This window comes from Carassius gibelio, chromosome B11 (assembly GCF_023724105.1).
Source record: "Carassius gibelio isolate Cgi1373 ecotype wild population from Czech Republic chromosome B11, carGib1.2-hapl.c, whole genome shotgun sequence".
NCBI lineage: Eukaryota > Metazoa > Chordata > Actinopteri > Cypriniformes > Cyprinidae > Carassius > Carassius gibelio.
In genome coordinates this window covers 15,583,263-15,603,325 of record NC_068406.1, presented here as the reverse complement: position 1 = coordinate 15,603,325, position 20,063 = coordinate 15,583,263, and the positions used below count along the sequence as shown (strand labels likewise).

General features: G+C 35.8%; 1 protein-coding gene across 1 annotated transcript in view; it reads right to left on the bottom strand.

The window, feature by feature from the left end:
* The window catches only part of LOC127968178 (CMP-N-acetylneuraminate-beta-galactosamide-alpha-2,3-sialyltransferase 2), a 310,280-nt gene that overhangs the window by 245,282 nt on the left and 44,935 nt on the right, over window positions 1-20,063 (bottom strand). The gene's annotated exons all lie outside the window — the stretch shown is intronic.

Genomic DNA, 20,063 nt, shown 5'->3' with positions numbered 1-20,063 from the left:
AATATCGATAAAACACCTGCACTCTAACCCATAATGCATGATGGGTTATTTTGACCCAACATCCTCCTGCATGTCTGTGCTGCGATGGTTTCAAATAAAAAGATAATTGTGACCTTGTATCTTACAGGTCTGATTTTCATTCTCATTGCTAACTGTATCTCAACTTTTAAAATTTAGGTTGAAAAAAAGGCTTCCATCATTTTCTGTAGTAGAAACTGAAAAAAGAAACTACAAAGGAATGCTTTTGTACTATAAATGAGAACATTTACTTCTTTTGCCTTTTTAAGGCTGGAGGAATGAATGTTTAAACGTACTAATGTTACAATGTACAGTGTAACAGGAACAAGATGAGCTGGTGTGTCTTGACCTTTGGAGGTTAAAGTGTTGTTGAAGGTGGGTTCACCAGTGTGCCAGTGTACTCAGGAGTGAGGGATGACCGAAGTGCTGGGGACTGTTAGCCTTCCTCAGTAATTCCTCAATAATTCAGACCATTTTCTCTGCGAGTCTGGATGTAGGATGTAATAGCTTAATTTTTAACACCCAGACCTCACTGGGTCAGTCAGTATTGATCGAGTGTGGCTTAAAGACAGACAGCAGCAAAACATACCTGTCTGTGGCCTTTTTGAGTCAAGATGGAATTTTTTTAAAACCAGTGTGTGTTCCTCATTTTTTATTTGTACGAAGAGAACAATGTTGGTTTCAGTGCTTACTAATCAACTTAACAGGAGAGTTCATTCAAAAAAAATAAAAAATAATTAAATTCAGTCATTTATTTCACCCACTTATTCACATTTTCTATATATTTTTGAGTAGTATGATTATAAATATTATTACAATTTACAATAAGTTTTTACTACTTTAAAGGGGGGGTGAAATGCTCGTTTTCACTCAATATCCTGTTAATCGTGAGTACCTATAGAGTAGTACTGCATCCTTCATAACTCCAAAAAGTCTTTAGTTTTATTATATTCATAAGAGAAAGATAGTCTGTACCGATTTTTCCTGGAAAAACACGACCGGCTGGAGGCGTGACGTGTGGGCGGAGCTAAAGAATCACAAGCGCCAGTAGGCTTTTGCGTTGAGAGCGTTTGGAAGCTGTGACACCGTGAGGACAAAACCAACCAAAACAAACCATGGCTAACAGTCAGATTCAGTGTATATTTATGATCCAGAATCAGATCCAGAGGCTGAAATTTAACAAGAGCAGCATCAGCAACAACATCTCTATGTGGTATGTACTGAAACTGTATATATTTGCTTAGCGGTTTTGGAAAATGACTAAGTTCCACATTGTCGTCTTTTTTTTTTTTTTAAGCTGTACATGTGGAAAGTGCAGTTTGATGATAACATCGCATGTTGTTTACTTGATGTGCTTACGCGCCGATAGCTAAGTTAACAACACAGAGATATTTGAAGCAGTTTTACTCACCGCCTGTGGTTCCAACACACGATCGTGACCCTTTTTCGTTGGGACTGCATTATCCTTAAGAAACGATATGCAAATCCGGCGTCAAACTGGGCCTTGTTTGTAAAACAAGCATCTTCGAAATGCAGGGAACAAACACAAACACTTGCACAACTCCGTTGATGCTCTGTAAAAATAAACTCCATCCACTGGTCCCTTAATGCTGTTTTTTCTTTGGTAATCTGTGCAGGGTTGTCTTGCCCTGGCAACCAAAAACACACTTCTTTTGTGACATTTCGCGACGCTCTTGCTCTGATCAGTGAAGTCTGTTGTGCTCTCAGTGCTCTGCTATACGGGAGCGCGCGCTATTCCACCAGACGTGCCCTTAGGACCCATATAAGGAAATTCCGCTCCATCTAACGTCACACAGAGCCATACTCGGAAAAAAAACTTTCCGAAACTTGTGACAAACTGGAAGGAGTATTTTTGGAACAGAAATACTCCTTCAAACGTACAACTTAGTTTTTGAAACTTTGTCCATGTTTAGCATGGGAATCCAACTCTAACAGTGTACAAAACTCAGTATGCATGAAATAGCATTTCACCCCCCCCCCCCCCTTTAATATATTTAAAAATGTTATTTATTCCAGCAATGGTAAAACTGAATTCATTACTCCAGTCGTCACTGTCAAAGAATCCTTCAAAAATCATTCTAGTATGCCACGAGGGAAAATAGAAAGTCATATACACCTAGGAGGGTTGGGTTAGGGCAATTTTAATTTATGGTTGAACTATCCCAAAAATGCCAGACAGAAATGCATTCAGACTGACTTTAAACTTGGTAATAGAGGAAAAAGGAAACAACACCTTACTACATTTCCATGTTTCCACAGCCTTTGCAGAAAGGTTCAGTCATTACTCAGATGTCTTCTAGCAGTATACATTTAACACAGGATCCAGAATAGGCCAATTACGGAAAAACCGTTAGTCAACCTTATGATCCTTAGATCACCTCACCCTCATTAAACTTCAACCCTCTTTCACATCAGCATCCAAACAGAAAGCCAATTTGCCCTGCCAGTCTCTTTACTTTCAGCCTGGGTAGTGTTGTTTAGGCAAGCTTTTATCTTAAACTCAAGATCACTGTGGCCTCAGCATAAAAAACAGCATCACTGCAGATTACTATATACGTTTACGGAAGTCTTGATTCATTTTGCACTGTGAGGCTGCTTAGAAATTGCAGGATTATTACAGTCTAACTTGATGGTCAGAGAGAAAGCTTGGATTACGCCGTTCAGAAAAATCAACGGTATATAGCAACAGTTTCTCTCTAAACACTTTAATCATTTCTCTGTCGTGAGTAATCCTAACAGCGTAAGCACTAATGCCTGAGCTCAGTGGAATCCCTGACTCATGTGATCACCACAAAAGGATTACTGATGAAAACCACATCTCACATGGCTATGCCAATAGAATGTGGTGCCTGTGATTCTGCCAAGTAGGACATGCTCCTGGGTCAACATGTTTTGTCCTGCATGAGGGGCAGTGTAGTGTTGGTCAGAGATGCCCTCCTGCTGCTGTCGTAACTACAACATGTTATTTTATTATATTATTTTACCACTTTACCATAGGGATGTAAAGGGTCAATCGCTATATCTCAGTTTTGACAGTTTTACTGTATATTTAGCAATGTGACTTTTTATTTTAAATGTCTTCTTTACAAATACCCCTGTTAAAGGGGTCATTTGATGTGAAGTTTTCCTTTGATTGTGCATATATAAGATCCATAAAGTTGCAAAGACTAAAGTCTTAACCTCAAAGAAATGTTCTGTATAAAAGTTCAAACTCATCCACGCCTTAATCCTCATTTAAACTCGCCCCCACAAATCTACTTGTTGGATGATTTGCATAACACTGCCCAAATGTTTATGGAAAGAAAGCATAAATTAGTTGTGGAAACATTGTGCATTTCCAAATATGGTAAGGGGCTTAACATTTATGTCACACATTTGAGGTATTCAGCCAATAAAAATGCACTGCATAGCTGGCCTATCAGAGCACACCTTGCTTTTCAAAATGGTGAGCTTTGTAAAAATCAAGCAGAGAGCAGCAGCATTGTAAGGTATGTAGAAAATAATGTGTTTTTGAACCTTAAACCACATGAACACAAAATAATGATATTTTTAGTCATATGACCCTTTAATTATTATTAATTATTTTTTTTACGCTTTTTTTTTTTTTTTTGATTGGTAAAGTTTTAGAAATTATACTTTAATTATGCAAGGATGCATTAAATTGATCAAAAGTAACAGTAAAGGCATTTATAATATCTGTAACATTTCTGTTTACTTTAATTTAAATATATATTCAACTAGAAAACATTTATTTGAACTGAATCTAAATGTAAAATTACAAAAATATTGATTAATATTTATGTTGCACATATAAATTTCCCCCTAGGTTCTCTTCAGTCTAGTTGTATAAAAATACTTCAGCTGTATTATTATAAGCCGGTAATACAATTACTTAAAAAAATTATATCACAACCCTCCTCAACAAACCACATGATTTGGGGTACCATTAATGGCTGCAGCTCAAACAGGGACGAATAACATTCAATACCTAAGGTAAGCTCTTTGTTCAAATCCCTATTTGGCCTTATGAGTAATAGTTATAGCAATGTTTGCCTCAGCAAGCTCCGCTAATTAAAAGGAACAAAGCAGGAGTTTATTTATCTTTATTTTAAGTTATTTAAAGTGTGCATCTTTATAGTCCATTGTATGTGTGGAAGCTGTCCTTGAAACTATATCTAGGTTTTCTTTCTTTTTTTTTTCATAAGTATATATTATACAATATCACTTATTTTCTCTGATGACGGTGATGCCTGGAAGGAATTTAGTAGAAATAGATACAGATCCACCAAGCAGAAGCTGGCAAACCTGGATCCATACCGGCACTGCAATTGTTGATAACACCATTGTTAAAAATCCTCAAAGCAAGCCTAATTCAGGCTGTTCTTCAGTGAAATCTTCTCAGCCGGTTCCAAAGAGGGTCTCTGAGAGATAAGCAGGTGATATGATGAGTCACGTGCCTCTCTGCAGAGTGCCTTCAAGGTTTTAAGATTCATCCATTCGGTGTCTCTCTCTTCTGATCTCTAAATGAGGCGAGTAGCGATTTGAGTTGGTTTATCCCATCTGACATGACATCCAACCAAGTAAATGATGGCTGATGCTCCCTCCAGATCTCAGGAAATGAGGTAAATTTCTGCAAATGCCTGCTGTCAGGCATGTGTAGTCCTTGCCATCTGAAACCCTGAGCATGTGAATCCGCTTGGTCTTTTCTCCTCCTCACAATTATGTCTTAAATCCCCATCTGAGAAAATGATGGCAGCCACCATCATGACAGACCTTGAATCTTAATGCAAGGATCATCGCGATAGTCAATAAAAAGGGAGCAAGAGAGACAATCATTAATGCGAATCAACCGTGACTCTCCATTACTGCATGACACTACATGACAAATGTTTCCGTTCTAGATTGTACCTCATTCAGGAAGGTTAAAAGCTTGGTCTCTATCATCTATGAGCTCCTGCAATTTATATAGAAGGGCTTCTATTAACATTTCATAAGCTGCCCATGACACAGATCAGAAGAAGCACACGATTCAGTGCAATTGCTTGTGAAATGAATGCTGATGTCAATGTTGGCATTTCATCGGAAGTAATTATTGTCCAAATTCCCATACAGAGTGGAAAAAGGGGGTTAAGGAATGTATTTTCATATTTGTAAGACCTGGATAAGCATGAAGATGATGAAGATGAAGATGATGCATGCAAGCTAATCAATTTAATCCTGATGAAAAATGCAAATTCACTTAAAAAAGGTAAGAAATAGGTACACCTTTGAGAAATTGCTTAATGCATGCAAACCTGTCAAAACATAGTGATTCATTAGTAAATTTTTATAATTTTAGTAAAATTATTTAATTTCGTTTTTGCGATACATTTATAGGAATAATATTACTGTTGTGACAAGTCAGAAGGGTTCGGATCCATATGCCGCTTTATCATAGAGTAGTCAGACAATACAGGGTCCATCATCAGAAATTGCAACAGTAGAGGCAAGGCAGAGACAGGCTAAGGTCGAGGCCGGCGGCTAACATACAGAATCCAGAGAACAGGAAGAAGGTCCAGGCAGGCAGCAAACAATCACAGTCCAAGCAAACAATCCCAGGTCCGGGGAAGGCAGAGAGCAATCAGGAAACAATAAACATAAGGTCTAACACAGGTAGGCAATGACATAGGAAAACACTGAAAGTAGTGACAGCCGAAACAAATCAAGATGTCAGAAGGAGCTGATGTGAGTGTGTGCTTTATATAGTGTGGGCGTAATGAGATGCAGGTGTGTGGGTGTGGTCAATTCCATGTCTATGGGATGATGGGAACCTCAATATTCGGGAGAAAGCTCTCTCTGGTGGTGCGGAGGAGGCAGTACAGGAGCCTCCTTTGTAACAATAATGATGAAATTAATCATAAAACATAAATTTAACAGAGAATTCCACTAAAATAGTTTTAGCTTAATGTTGGTCATATCATAATATACATCAATAGACATTTGAAAAACAGTTATTTTGAGTCTACAGCATAAATTAATTAAAAAAAAAAAAATTAATTTCTAATCTAATAATACAGAAGACCAGCAATACATAGAGAAAAACGGAAGTATATGATGACATTTTATGTAAACATTTTAAGTAAACCATGAATACCATTTATTCTGCATATATCTAGATATGCTAAACATATATTCACAAATTAAAAAGATAATTCACCCAAAATTGAAAATTCTGTCATAATTTTTTCACTCTCATGTCATTCCAAACCTATATGATTTTTTTTTTCTTAGTTTTTTTTATCCATTCAATATAAATCACTGGTCACCAAAACAGTGTGTCTACCATCATAGCTTCTTAATTTTTGTTTTGTAGAAGAAAGTAAGTCTTGCAAGTTTGAAATGATATTGGGGAGAGCAAATTATGATAGAATCTTCATTTTTGCAACACCTAAACTTCTAGACATTTATATCTAAGATAATTATATTATCTTAATTACATTATAAGGTGATAAGTATGAACTCTTTTGTACAAAGCACCAACTGTCAAAAAAAAAAAAAAAAAATCAATAAAATTACCTTCTGCCCTTATGAAACAAAAATATATTGCAGTATATTGGAAAATATCATGTAATATATTAGGCATATATTCTCATATATATTTATTATTTCCAATATATTGCAATATATTGAAAGCGGCAATCATTTGTATGTTTTGCAATATATTATATAATATATGTATCATCAATATATTATTAAATGTATTCAAATATATAAAATATTAGAAAATAAAAAGGGAAAATAATATATTACAGTATATCACAATATATTTTAAGAAATATATTGGTAAATATATTTTCCTTTCGTAAGGGTGAGGCACGGTTAGCTGTTGGACAGCATTGAATGTGGGATTTTGAAAACTGTTTGCTTAAGCTTAACCATTAAGCTCAAACTCACAAAGAACATCCCCTTGTGCTCCTGCAAGCACATTCATTTCCAATATAACCTCCCACTTAGAGGCTCCCCCACCAGCAGGGTCCATCTCCACACTTACATGCATCACATTAGCCAACTGGTGAGCTGTCACGTGCCTGAAAACAAGGCGACAGAATCAATTTTGAGTGTCAATGCATCAGAAGATGCCCACATCTGAGTTCTTTCCATCCTTAAACGTCATGTACCCATTCCCATTACACTCTGCTGCCCATTAATTTGGGTAAGCCAAACGGAGAGAACTCATTGACAGGAATCAGGGCATGAAGGAGAAAACGTTTAAATTACTGTAACCCAGGCTGGTAGGATTATTAGGTATCTGACACACGACTCTGATAAGATGATTAAAAAGTAGAAGAATTGTCTGTGAAGTGCTCAGTTAATCTAAAGTTCTGTAAAAGTGCTTGTCTTGCTTACACATGAATGCTTCTCATTAAATTTCTCAGAGGATATGAACACTTTTAGTATGTACTACAAGCTCAGCTGTTCAGACAAAGATGTCTTCATGTTTCTGACCTAAGTTCATAAATATTGTTCTATAACAGCAGCAGCCACAGCTGATGAATTGAAGCCACGGGAGAAAAAAATGTTTTTGTGTGCTAGAGGGAAAATTAAGTAATTAGTAATTTCTTGTAATTGAACTGTAACTCACTGTTTAGAATCTTGTTGGGAAAGCCAAAGCAAATTCATATACATCTATTTAAGACATTAATAATGCACTTCTAAGACAAAAGTTTCTCATTCCATTTCCCAAAGGCCTGCTAATATAAATCCACTCTTGCAAATACAGTAAACAATAAAAATGACTTATGACTTAATACAGTCAGCTGTCACTCCAGTCACTTTTTCAGTAAAACAAACTGGCAAATCTGCCTGCCTCATTATTTCATGCCCCCAAAACGGATAAATAGACTGCATTCATCTACTCCTCCACTAAAAAAAAAAAAGAAGTAAATTTTAGCTGCATAAAAAATTCTCTAAATGAGCCAGTATTTCTGTATAATGAGGGCGAGCAGAATGTTTCAATATTGTTGCTCTTCTTCACAGACTCAGTGTGCATGTATAACATCTGCCTTTTTTACTAAAGAGATTATTTCTTCAAACTTATATATCAATATTATCTGATTCTGGATGCATTTTTTTTTACTGAGATACATTCTCACCTATAGAGTTCTTTACATTCCATTTAACCAAATTAAATGCACATTGTGTACAAGAACTGCAACATCCAAGTCTCCTGAGAGCACACAGATTTTTCAGTCGATATAATTTAGTCACTGTGAATATGTAAATTAACTAATTAACACAATCAGGTTAAGTGTACTGTGTTTTAACATTGAGCACTGTGACTGTAATAATCTACTGGGATGTTTCTCTTACAGTAACTAGAATGCACCCACATGTACAGTAGGCATACAAGTTCCTCCCTTTTTGAAATCGTCAGTCATCGTCAGTCACTGACGTCAAACATCATACATTTCTAAAGAAAGAAGACTGAAAGACGAAGATTGAAAGAAAAGTAGCCTCATTACATACTGACATGGAGCCTGGTGACTGGAGGGGAGGAGTTTGCAAATTCCTGGGGCCGTTTTCCACTGATTTCCACTGTTTTCCACTACGCTGCTATTTAGTTATTTTGTAAACATGCACTACAAGGGCGCATTTAAACGGCGCCATTATGGCAACCCCGTCAATTTAAAGAACTTCAGTTGTAAAAACCTTATAAGCTAAATCTGTTAACCTAGTATGAACTTTGTTGGTAATTGTGGTAACAGTACAAAAGGAAAATTATTATTATTTATTTATTTTTAATTTACTGATAACCCTGTTAAAAAAACCGTGCATATGCTGGTTAGGTATGTTTTGACACTGGAAAAGGACCAGCATAAACCAACAAAAGGACCAGCATAAACCAGCATCCCAGCGTCAAAACAATACCTAACCAGCATATGCAGTTTTTTTTTCAGCAGGGAAATCATACACTATAACCATAATATGCCAATGAAACTGTATTAAATGGATAGATCACCCAAAAATTAAAATTCTGTCATTACTCCCCTTCATGTCGTTCTTAACCCATAAGACCTTTGTTCATCTTCGGAACACAAATTAATATATTTTTTATGAAATCTGAACGCTTTCTTACCCTGTGTAGACAGCAATGCAACTACCACTTTCAAGGACCAGAGAGGTAATAAGGACATTGTTAAAATAGGCTAGTCCATTTGACATCAGTGGATCAACCATAATTTTATGAAGTTACGGGAATACTTTTTGTGCACAAAGAAAAAAAAAATGTGTTGTGAACCTGCCATGAATTTGCATCGAAGACTGATACAAAATAGATGAAAATGTTGAATAAATTTATTTTATTTTTATTTTCTTAATGCATACATTTAAAGGGATAGTTCACCCAAAAATGTAAATTCTGTCATTAATTACTCACTCTCATTTAGTTTCAAACCCATAAGACCTTTGTTCATCTTCGGAACACAAATTAAGATGTTTTTGACCTTGCATAGACAGCAACACAACTAAAATGTTCCCAGGTCCGAGAATACTTTTTGTGCGAGAAAAAAGAAGAAGACTTTATTCAACTATTCTTCTCCTCTGTATCAGCTGGACTAAACAACATAAGTTGTCCCGTGTCAGCTGCGTCATGCCGGATCTGTTTCCTACGTTGTTGTGATTTGATCTGAATGGACCCATCGTACCCGTATGATGCAGCTGACACAGAACAGCATAAGCTATTTATGTCCAGCATATATTTTCCAAAATGGCACCAGGTTGATGCGAAGGAGACAAATTATTGAATAAAGTCTTTTTTTTTTTTTTTTTTTTTTCACAAAAAGTGTCTCATAGCTTTGTATAGTTGCGAATGAACGAATTGCGAATTGAAATTACATGAGGGTGAGTAATTAATGACAGAATTTTCATTTTGGGGTTAAATATCCTTTTAAGAAACATGTATTTTTTGAAGTCATTAACAAAAGATTTTTCTCCTGTTCCATTTTATAATGGATCCTGGATATAAATACGGGTTGCTTGAAAGCTTTAGTGTGGCCTTGAGAACTACATAAGATTGAAAGTTTGGTAGGCCTAGAAAATATTCTCTTCAGATATTTAAATGAGCTTGAAGGATGTCATTTTAAATTATATGTCATTGTGAATGTGAGATCTTGTTAACAGAGAGCTCATTGTGGAGGGTCGATCTGTGTGTTTTTGAAATTCTGTTTCTATGTTCATGGAGATGAAAATGCCATGACCTTCAGCCATTCTGTAGTGAACAATGGAAAGATAGAACAGCACCAAAAATATTATCGCTCTCGCTGTCAAGGATTTTAGAATGTAACTCAGTGTACATATTTTAGCCTTTATTTATTCAGTGCCGATAGTGATTCATACACCACAGAGGTCTCAAATGAAGCCAGCCATCACAGCCCACAGCAAGTGCTCAGCTGACCTTAACCCAATGCACATCAGTCATATAAATCAAGGGGCCACACTTGCTCATACTACAAGATGAAGTGTGCTTCAAATCAATATAAATCTATTCGTTTTTTTGCACAAAATGTCTGCAGCCTGCGTATTTGTGGCCAGCAGTCCAACCAGCTGTTGTTTTGATCTCGGCCAATTTCCTTTCATTTTTTGACCACAAATCCAAACTGGATGATCTCACTTATAGCCTGCAGTGAGATTGGATTCAATTGAGATACAACAGTTGCATGAGATTGACAGATTACATCCATATAATACATGGGGGTGGCAATTCGTCCAGTGAAAGATTGGTTTGTTCTAATAACAGGCACAGGGAACTAAATGCATGGTCAGTCTTCAATAGGGTAATCAATCGCAGGGATGAGAACAAAAGCATAGATGGCCTTAAAAGGCGTTTGTCAGCAGTGAAGTGCACACTTTTTTTTCCAAACGCTGTTCACAAACATTAATAACAAGCAAAATTGCTCTGTCTATCCTTCTTTCCTCATTTTACAATCTTTCTCTCTTCCACTTTCTTTCACTGAAAGTGAGTGATCAATCACAAAGGCAATGTTTGAGATATTTCATTGATGCACCTATGTCTGATATAAATGTTAAACGAAAAGTGCTGTCCTTTTTGCTTTTGGTTCCGATACAACGCTGTTTTTAAAGGGATTGTTCACCTAAATATTTACTCAGCTAATACTCCGCTCAGTTAATGCTGCTCTTATTCACATTAAAAGTGTACAGGAAACAAGCACTTTCATTGTATGAAAACAATGACATTTCTGGATATCATTTAATAAAATAATTAAAAAAAAACACTAACAGGTGATATAAAGGTGAGAAATGAGACATAAAGAACTAAGATATGAAGCTTAAATGTAATGCACCAAATAGCATGTCGATGACTCTTAGAAACAATTTCTTTCTTTAGAAAAACGTATCTATCATTTAGCCAAGTCTCCAATCAGCAGGTGAGCCAATAAGGCCATTTCTCTCAGAGTTGGGCCATTAGAGCTGTACCACATTACCACCAACATATAACAAAGTACAGCCCTCAGCCCATCAGTCAAATGACTCCAACGGAAAATAAACAGAATCCATCACATACCACAGCACCGAAGAATGGAAAAAGGCACATTAAAAAAGCTGCAGACATTGATTTGTAACACACATTACTCATGAATTATGCAGGCTGTGCCAGAGAAACTCCAGGTAAACAAAGCGGTGCGGAAGGTGAGAACAATAAATAAGATTTAAACTTAAAGTAGTGTACAGTTCACTCCAAACCATAAACTGAAACTGAATTGATTTTTTGAAACGATATGGAAAAATGAGATAAGAAAAATAGATTTAAGCAAAGAGGAGGTCACAAGGTCAAATGTGCCGTTAAAGTGTGACAGCAGTGGATGATGCATTGATGGATAATGACCACAGTAGAATCTATAATCTGCTCATAATAGCCATATAACTAGACTTTTGCAGAATAAAATTCATACTCTGATATCCATGAATATTCACAAGCAATAGGCTGTTAATTCAATCATTCTTTGACACGCTTTTCATTTTGTATTTATGCAGAGAAATCTCTTCGGGGCCCCAATTTGGCAAGAAAACATTTGCAGTAATCAGCGGATAATGGAAGATTTTAGGTCTGAATCCTAAAACTGTGGCATAATGATTTCCACCTAGTGCTTTTCTGAGATCTTCTTTTGTGCAGTTTTGCTTCTGTCGTTTGGAAAGTTACTCTTTGTTTGTTATTAACAAACCCACACAGCAGAACTCATTACTCTCATAGTGGTTCAGAAAGATATTAGAGAAATCCCCAGCTCCCAGAAAACAAGCCATTGTGTTAAAGGACTCACAGAAAACTATGGTGTAAGAATGGCTTCCTCATGGGTGTGATTGTGTTATGCTGAAGAGGAATAGTCTGTCATTTAAATGGTGGGAAGTTTGTTTGTCATCTGATTGCTACTGGTTTGTTCATGTATGTGGCTGGTCAGGTGTTTGAGTACACTGTAAAACAATATTTTTAACTCAAGTAAATGAATTAATTGATTGACTGATTGACTTCCTATTTTTCAAATTTTTGGTAGAATAACTTTTAGGTGCATCTCAGTCCACCTTTTCTATGACGGTATGATATACTCCAAGTCAAACAAGCATAGCAAACAATGAACCAGCTATGCTTTATATAACTTATTATTTTTTAAGTTGACTTGTATTTAAATTGTTATTTGGAAAAAGTTCAATAACGTCTATACAATAAACATTTCTTGCCATCATAGCTCATCTATTAATACCAAAAAAAAAAAAAATGTAGTATCACAACTGAAAATAATTGTTTTCTATTTTAATGCATTTAAAAATGAAATAATACATTTTTATTTATTTCTGTGATGGCAAAGCTAAATTTTCAGCAGACATTACCCTGGGCTTTAGTGTCATATGATCCTTCAGAAATCATTCTCATATGCTGATTTTCTTATCAAGAAAATGTGTGTGTGTGTGTAAACTGTGATCTTCTAAAAATCTTATAACATTGTAAACATCTGTTTATATTTAAACAGTTATTTTTTTTTATCAATTTAATGCATTGTTACTGAGTAAAAGTATTCATTTCTTATCATTTTAACTTAAGCTCAGTGAATACATTTACCTTAATTAATGCAAACAGTTGCCTCCAAACACAGCATTGAGTGCACAGCACTTCACATGCACCCATAAACCACTTGAGTTTTACAAGTAGTGGAAATTACTCACATATCAAGAGGTTTTTTATGGGGGCCTTTGTGTCATCAGCAAGTAGATATAGGTTGTGCGATTAAACAATGATACAGTCAATACAATGAAAACCTTCTGTTCACTTTAGTATTATTTGCGAGTAAACACAGACGCGCAAAACACATGATGAATTTTGTTGCCATGTTTTCCTATGAGAGATTGCCATATATTCATCATAGTACACAGGGTGGATTTATGACTGAATGAATCTCTGTTTCCATTCCTGTAATTCCACTAATAAAATCATGCACCTGAAGATTAAGTGCTCATGAGTGCTGTTTGCATCCTCACTACAGCCTGCTTCTCATTTATTGTAAGTGGATACACCTTCTATATGGTCCTGAGCTCATTACTGGCCATATCTCTTGTTTGTTTAATGTATTGTGGAAAGGTGGACATCCGCAAATGTCCAGTGCTACAAGAAAGAACACCATGTTCTCAACTTTTTTTTTTTTTTTTTAACTGACAAAACACTCATGTGAGACAAATGTGATTTTAAGTGGTGCTTGCATATGGGTTTTATGCATCGCTGAATTGTAAAAATGTAAATGAATGCTTTCTCATTTGGCAAGTGTTTTAGCTCTGGCTAGTGCTCATTTGTTTAACATCCGACAGTGCAGGTGGTCCGTGATCTTTTCATAGATTTATAGTAATGGAACTTCTAACTTCTTTCTCTCTGTCCCAATTTGTTAGAAACATCTCTTAACTTGATTTTAAGTTTTCTCTGCATCTCCTAAACAGATCAAGCACATTTAATTTATTGACTAGTTATATACTAACATATATATATATATATATATATATATATACTGTGTGTGTGTGTGTGTGTATATAAATATGTTAAAAATGTTGACAAAAAATATTTTAAATCTGCAATATTATCATAAAAATAAAATAAAACGTTGTTGGCAAAGCTTGAAATGTGATGTATTGCATTTTTGGGTGGGAATATCAATAAAAGTCTGTTTGCGATTTATTTTTCATTCATGGTTGTTGGACATACTGGAGATATTGCTGTAAATATATCACTGTTGTAATTACAGTGCTGTTTTTGTGAATTTTTTGCTGCTGTAAAGTAATCCTCCCTTTTCGCAGAAATTCGCACCCATTTAACAAACAGATGACAGCTCTTTGGACATGATCCCTGTCACACAGATCCACAAAAACAACTAAAAATGCTGTATTATCTAGGCCAATGGTTGGTGATGTCACTTTGTAAAGAAACATTATGCACCTGTACTAACGAACCCGTAATATGTATGTGTATAACACCATTTTCATGATTATGACAGACATTATGTGCCTGTCACAGGTTTAAAAGCATTTCGGTTGCTAAGGGAGACTGTACTTCCAACCTTGAAAACATGGTCCTTATGTGTTATACCGAGGTGTACTGTCTTTTTGAGGAAAACAACATAAATATCCCCACCATAATCAAATGTTTCATCACTTTCACAAACAAAAAGAAAAACACTGGCTAAAAAAGACATTTGACTCCACAGCTGCGAATAATCACAGAAAAGGCAAATCATTAGGAGAGTGAGACAATTGATTGCAGTACTAAGAAAAAGCCTTCAGCCAATAGAATCAATTCTGACAGCACCACACAGAAAATGGTCATCAACATGAGAAATCTATTAAGCACAAAGTGCAAACAACAAAATCATATCCACGAGTTCCATCTTGGATACTGCAGAGCATCGCAAAGCAAATATTTAGCTCGGGCACTGTGAGTGTGGACAGGCCTTATTGAGGGGTCTCATTGTTGCATGGTCACATGTCATTGTGTTTGCAGTAGGCTGGGGAGTTCAGGGCTTGGTACAAGCAGGGTTGGGATGGGAGGACAGAAGCTCTCTTGACAAAGCTTTGGACTTTACCCAGCATCAGCTGCCAGCTCCAAAATGCTCCAAATGTCTGTGACAGCCTGTGGCATTTGATATCAACCACTCTGATTTTGGCTGTCCAAATTTTAGTGAGTTTATATAGCAAAGCGGTGATGACTGTTTTATGAAAAGGACAGAATTTCCACTACTTTTGTTAGCAGTGGGTTATTATATGTGGGTGATGCTGTCATCCAGTAGTTGTATGTTATTAAGGAATATCCTGATAATTTGGACACCCTATCAAATGTGTACAACTGGTAGTTCTGCTCCTTAAATCTGATTGATTGATCGTTCATAGAGTGCCTGCTTAACAGCGCAACATCACTGTGACCTTTTACCAATAGGTAGGTGATGGTCACTCTACAGTAAATAAAACACTGGCTCCATCTGAAATCCCATACTTTCCTCCAACATAGTTGTCAAAAAACAGTGTGAGAACAGAGTAGTATATGTCTGAATTCACAGTATTTATACTGTACTATCAGTGGCTTTCCTCCCCAGGATGAAAGAGAAGCAGTGCCACCTCAAAATAATGGATGAGAAAAAACTGTAGTGAAAAAATAAAACTGTGTCAATATGATAAAATATAACATTATTAAGTGTATTAATCAATAGTTTTTTTTTCTCTAAAGAAACGATGTCCAACAGCGACACCAGCAGGTAAAGTTAAAGTGGTAGTCTGTGTCTGTCTTGCCTCCCCTGAGCTCATTGAGTTTTAACAGACCCCCTAAAAGTGTGCCGTGAGTTTGATGGGGGTAGTTGAGATTGAATGAGGGAAGTCATGTCAGAGAAGACAATGTCTCCATTGTGGTGTGATTGCATATGACTTGTTATGATTGGCTGTGATTTGGTTCATGCAATAAATCCTGCCTCTTGTGTTCGCGCATTGAACTGAATCAACAATATAATAGCGTTATTATAACCAATATGCTATGTCAAAATAGGACTTTTTTCATTTTATTTTAAGATTTATGAAAATTTAAGACAAATCTCAGTGTCTTTGACTAATTTTTACCAAGCTTTGATGATCCGAAAAATTGAAAAATAGTTAAAAGAGAACTAAAAAGACTAGATGAACATAAGTTCACAAACAAAATATATTGTTTTGAAATAAATGTAAAATACTTATTAAAAAAAAAACAATACCTTAATAAGATTCATACTTGCTTTAAACAGAATATTGATTACATTGTTAATGTTAAAATATAAAATCGATTTTTTTCTGATAATAATTTTTTTTTCTTCAAATAATTTTTATTTAACAAAGAAAATGTGACATAAATTTACAATTGATTTAAAGGGCACCATGCTATGCCTCTTTTTACAAGATGTTATATTGGTCTCGGGTATCCCCAGGATGTGTCTGTGAAGTTTCTTCCCAATATATATATTGTATATATTGTAGGAACACTTCACCCCTCAGTGTCTGTGGTTTGACTTTTTCAAACTGGCAAAAAAGCACCTGCTCTTTACTATGTTTACTTAAGGATCATATTGTCACTGTTGACCTTGGGGAGGATTTGATTGCAGATGGCTGAGCTTTCTATCTAAAATCTCATGATCCCCTTTAGTATTGCTCAACATAAATCAAAGTGTTCCTTCGCTCGGTAGAAAGACAGTACTTTTACTTAAAGATGAGATCAAACCCACGAGGATACTTTCCATGCTCCAGAATGTGATGAAAATGCAAATCTCAGTTCTTAATTATGTATATGGGTAACATATTTAAAACTAGCATATCTGACATAGTATCCTCAATTCATACATGAAACAAATCCCCAGAAGACTCTTTCATAAACTTTTCAAAATAACATATTTAGCATAGCCAAGTAATAGAGAAAATACAGCTACTGTAGCAAGGGCTAAAATAATTAGCACCTTTATATGACACCATCAGAAGATAATTACTTCCTCAAGCCTCAACGGACCACTGTTTATTTTTGTAGCTTCCATTTGTATATTCTACAAATGGTAGCAAAAACTAGTTAATTATTCCCTGGCTGTCCTTAGCAAACAAAGCCTCAGTGCCTTAGAGCGGGTTCTGTTAACCGATTATTTTAGGTTTTGCAATTCTAAACCATTCAAGGTCAAACTAACTCCTAGGATTCTCAGGAACTGCAATCGGCTGTGCTGAAATGTTATAGTTTTATCCCAACAGGCCCTTCTAGAATGACAATCGCAAATAGCTAGCTGATCTTTAACTTTTTAGCTGTCAGATTGTGGAGTACAATGATCTAATCTTGAGTTTGAGACCAAGGAACATTCTCAGACCAGTGCCATCATATTCTTGTACAGGAAGACATACCTTTATCTTCCTCCTAGCCCTGGTGCATTCAAACCCTCCATTTTAAACAGAGCCATTTATCACACAACTCTGTCACAAAGAGCTTGCAGACAGAACCTGGAGAACAAAGGATTCATATTCCATGCAATGCACCGATGGCAACCTTTGATGTTTATGTCGCCTCATAGATGAATTGCACCAGCCCTCGGTATGAGAGTTGTTCCCTACTTCCTTTAAAGGTCTTAAAATGAGCAGAGATCACTCCCACAAGGTTATAACTTTTTTTGGTCACCTTTAGCAATGTTTCACTGTGAGAGTCCTCGAGGAATGGTATACAGCAGCAGCAGCAGCAGTAGCAGTATCTCAGAAAACAAAGTGTGTGGCTCCACAGAACGACTTGTCCACACCTTTGCAATCAACAAAGGTGCACAAAGCCCAGAACATCCACTGTAAGAACCAAGCTGCTGATGATAACATGGACAGTCATCTCTCTTTGACTGTCGTCATGGAAACTGATCAACCGGGTATTTGAGGCCAGGTGAAGTGTCTGCTTGCCTCCAGCAGGTTATCTGAAAAATGACAAAACAGAGTGCAACAGATGTTTTACACTCATCCTTCTCTGACAAACGCTCTGGTTAGAAATCAAAAGATAATCAATTATAGGAATTAGAAGCAGACTTTGCTTAAGCTGATTGATTTTCAATCTTCCATCTGTTGAAACGTGGTAATAAATTGGCATAATAATATTCAATTAATGAATCTAACTTTCAGAAAGTTTCTCGTTGATTGTTTCTTGAATGTATTAGCATACAGTTGGTCTGTCTTTCAAAAGAATGGAAAGAAAATTATATTAAATTTGATATGTCAGGTTTGACATCATGGACCCTAAAATGACATTTTAAAATGCCATACTAAAATTGGTTCTTGTGTTTCATTACCAAATGTAAAATTTCCTGTGAATAGCAACCCGATTCATATGGAATCAAAAGACTCTTTAAAAAAAAAAGATTTTTATGGTTCTTTGTGTTCTAAAAGTCATATGGAAAGCTGTGCAAAGATTCATTAAAATAATAATCAAACATTCTATTATTTTTGTGTTAAAAAAAAACACAAGAGGGTAAGTAGGTAAGTAAAAACTGATTTTTAATATATATTTATTTTTACTTCGCTTTGCATGAAATATGCCTCGAAGTAGGGAAACAATAAAAAAAAAAAGTGCTCTCTGTTCACTATTGAATTCTTAATCAGATTTTATTTATTGGCCCTTTTCTAGGAAACTCCATTCTCGTGGATATAGATATATGCTTTTTGCAATGAATGAATCAGGAAACTTTTATCTAAATCCACTATTTAAAATGAATTTCTTAAAGCAGAATTCTGACTATGAGAAAATGTGCATATTTGAATGACTCATCAAACTCTTTGTAAGGTGAGGCAGAGAGAGATGGAATTCTTTGAGAGACTAAACGGGATGTCTCACATAACCAACAGAACTGTTTGATGGGGGAAGAAATGTGCAGCCTAAGAGAGAAATGCAGATGAACCAGTTTGCACGCTGCATTATGATGGGGTCATGAGTGTACTTATTAAATTCACCTAAGGAGCAGGTCGGTTTTCATTGCATAGGGGAAGATATTTCTATACTTTCCATTTCTTCTTCTTTAAAAAAAAATAAATAAAAAAAATAAAAGACAAGTCTGAAGTCTCAATTTATGCAAAAATATTCCATTATAGAAAGAAGCTACTCAGGCCATGCCATAGGCTGCCTCAGCTTCAAAGAACAGCCACAGTGAGACTGTACTTTGTGGGAAGTGCTAAGACCCATTACATTACATGCTAGCAGTGGGTGCCTTTAGATTACTACAGCCTGTGAAGGAATTAGGATACTGATAAAACTGCTAGCAATGAGGGCAGGGACACACTGGCTGCCATCCATTCTCTTTTATCTATTGTACTCTCTTTTGTATTCACGGGTTACTCTGAGCTGAAAGAAAGCAGCTAGTGAGTGAGTAAGGGATACATCTTCATATCTCTGAGACGGGGGTGATGACGTCAGTATTGCACTAGGGCTACAAACAGATATTTTTAGTAACTACAACTCTGGGGACAGCAACTAGGAGACATGTTACCCTATAAAATAAATGAAGTGAAGTAGAAGTTTCATCATCTCTCATAAATTATTGAAATTCTGCTTATGTGCATCAATGCAAATGCATAGATAATGATAATGAGACCATAAGTTTTTCTGACAGGCCCTTTCTAAATAACAACATCATGTTTTGTTTTCCTCAGCTGGATTGGCTTACAGAAATCCTCAGATGGAGGGATGCAGAGAGAGAGAAAATAAAGTGAGTTATTAAAGTGCAACTAAGCCTCTTGAAAGGAGGAGAATGCACTTCCCATATCTTGTTGTTGATGTGAGCTGTTCAAAGGTCAAATTCCTCTGTCATTAAACTATATAATTACTATTTTTTGAATATTATTCTAAAAGGATTAATATTCAATGCTTTTTAATTTATTTTTATTTTGAACAATAACCAAGGTGTCTTGGTTCACCCTTTGATGCCCTGGAAAATGCACAAAATACTGCCTTTCATTATCTTTTATACCAGTGTCATTTGAAT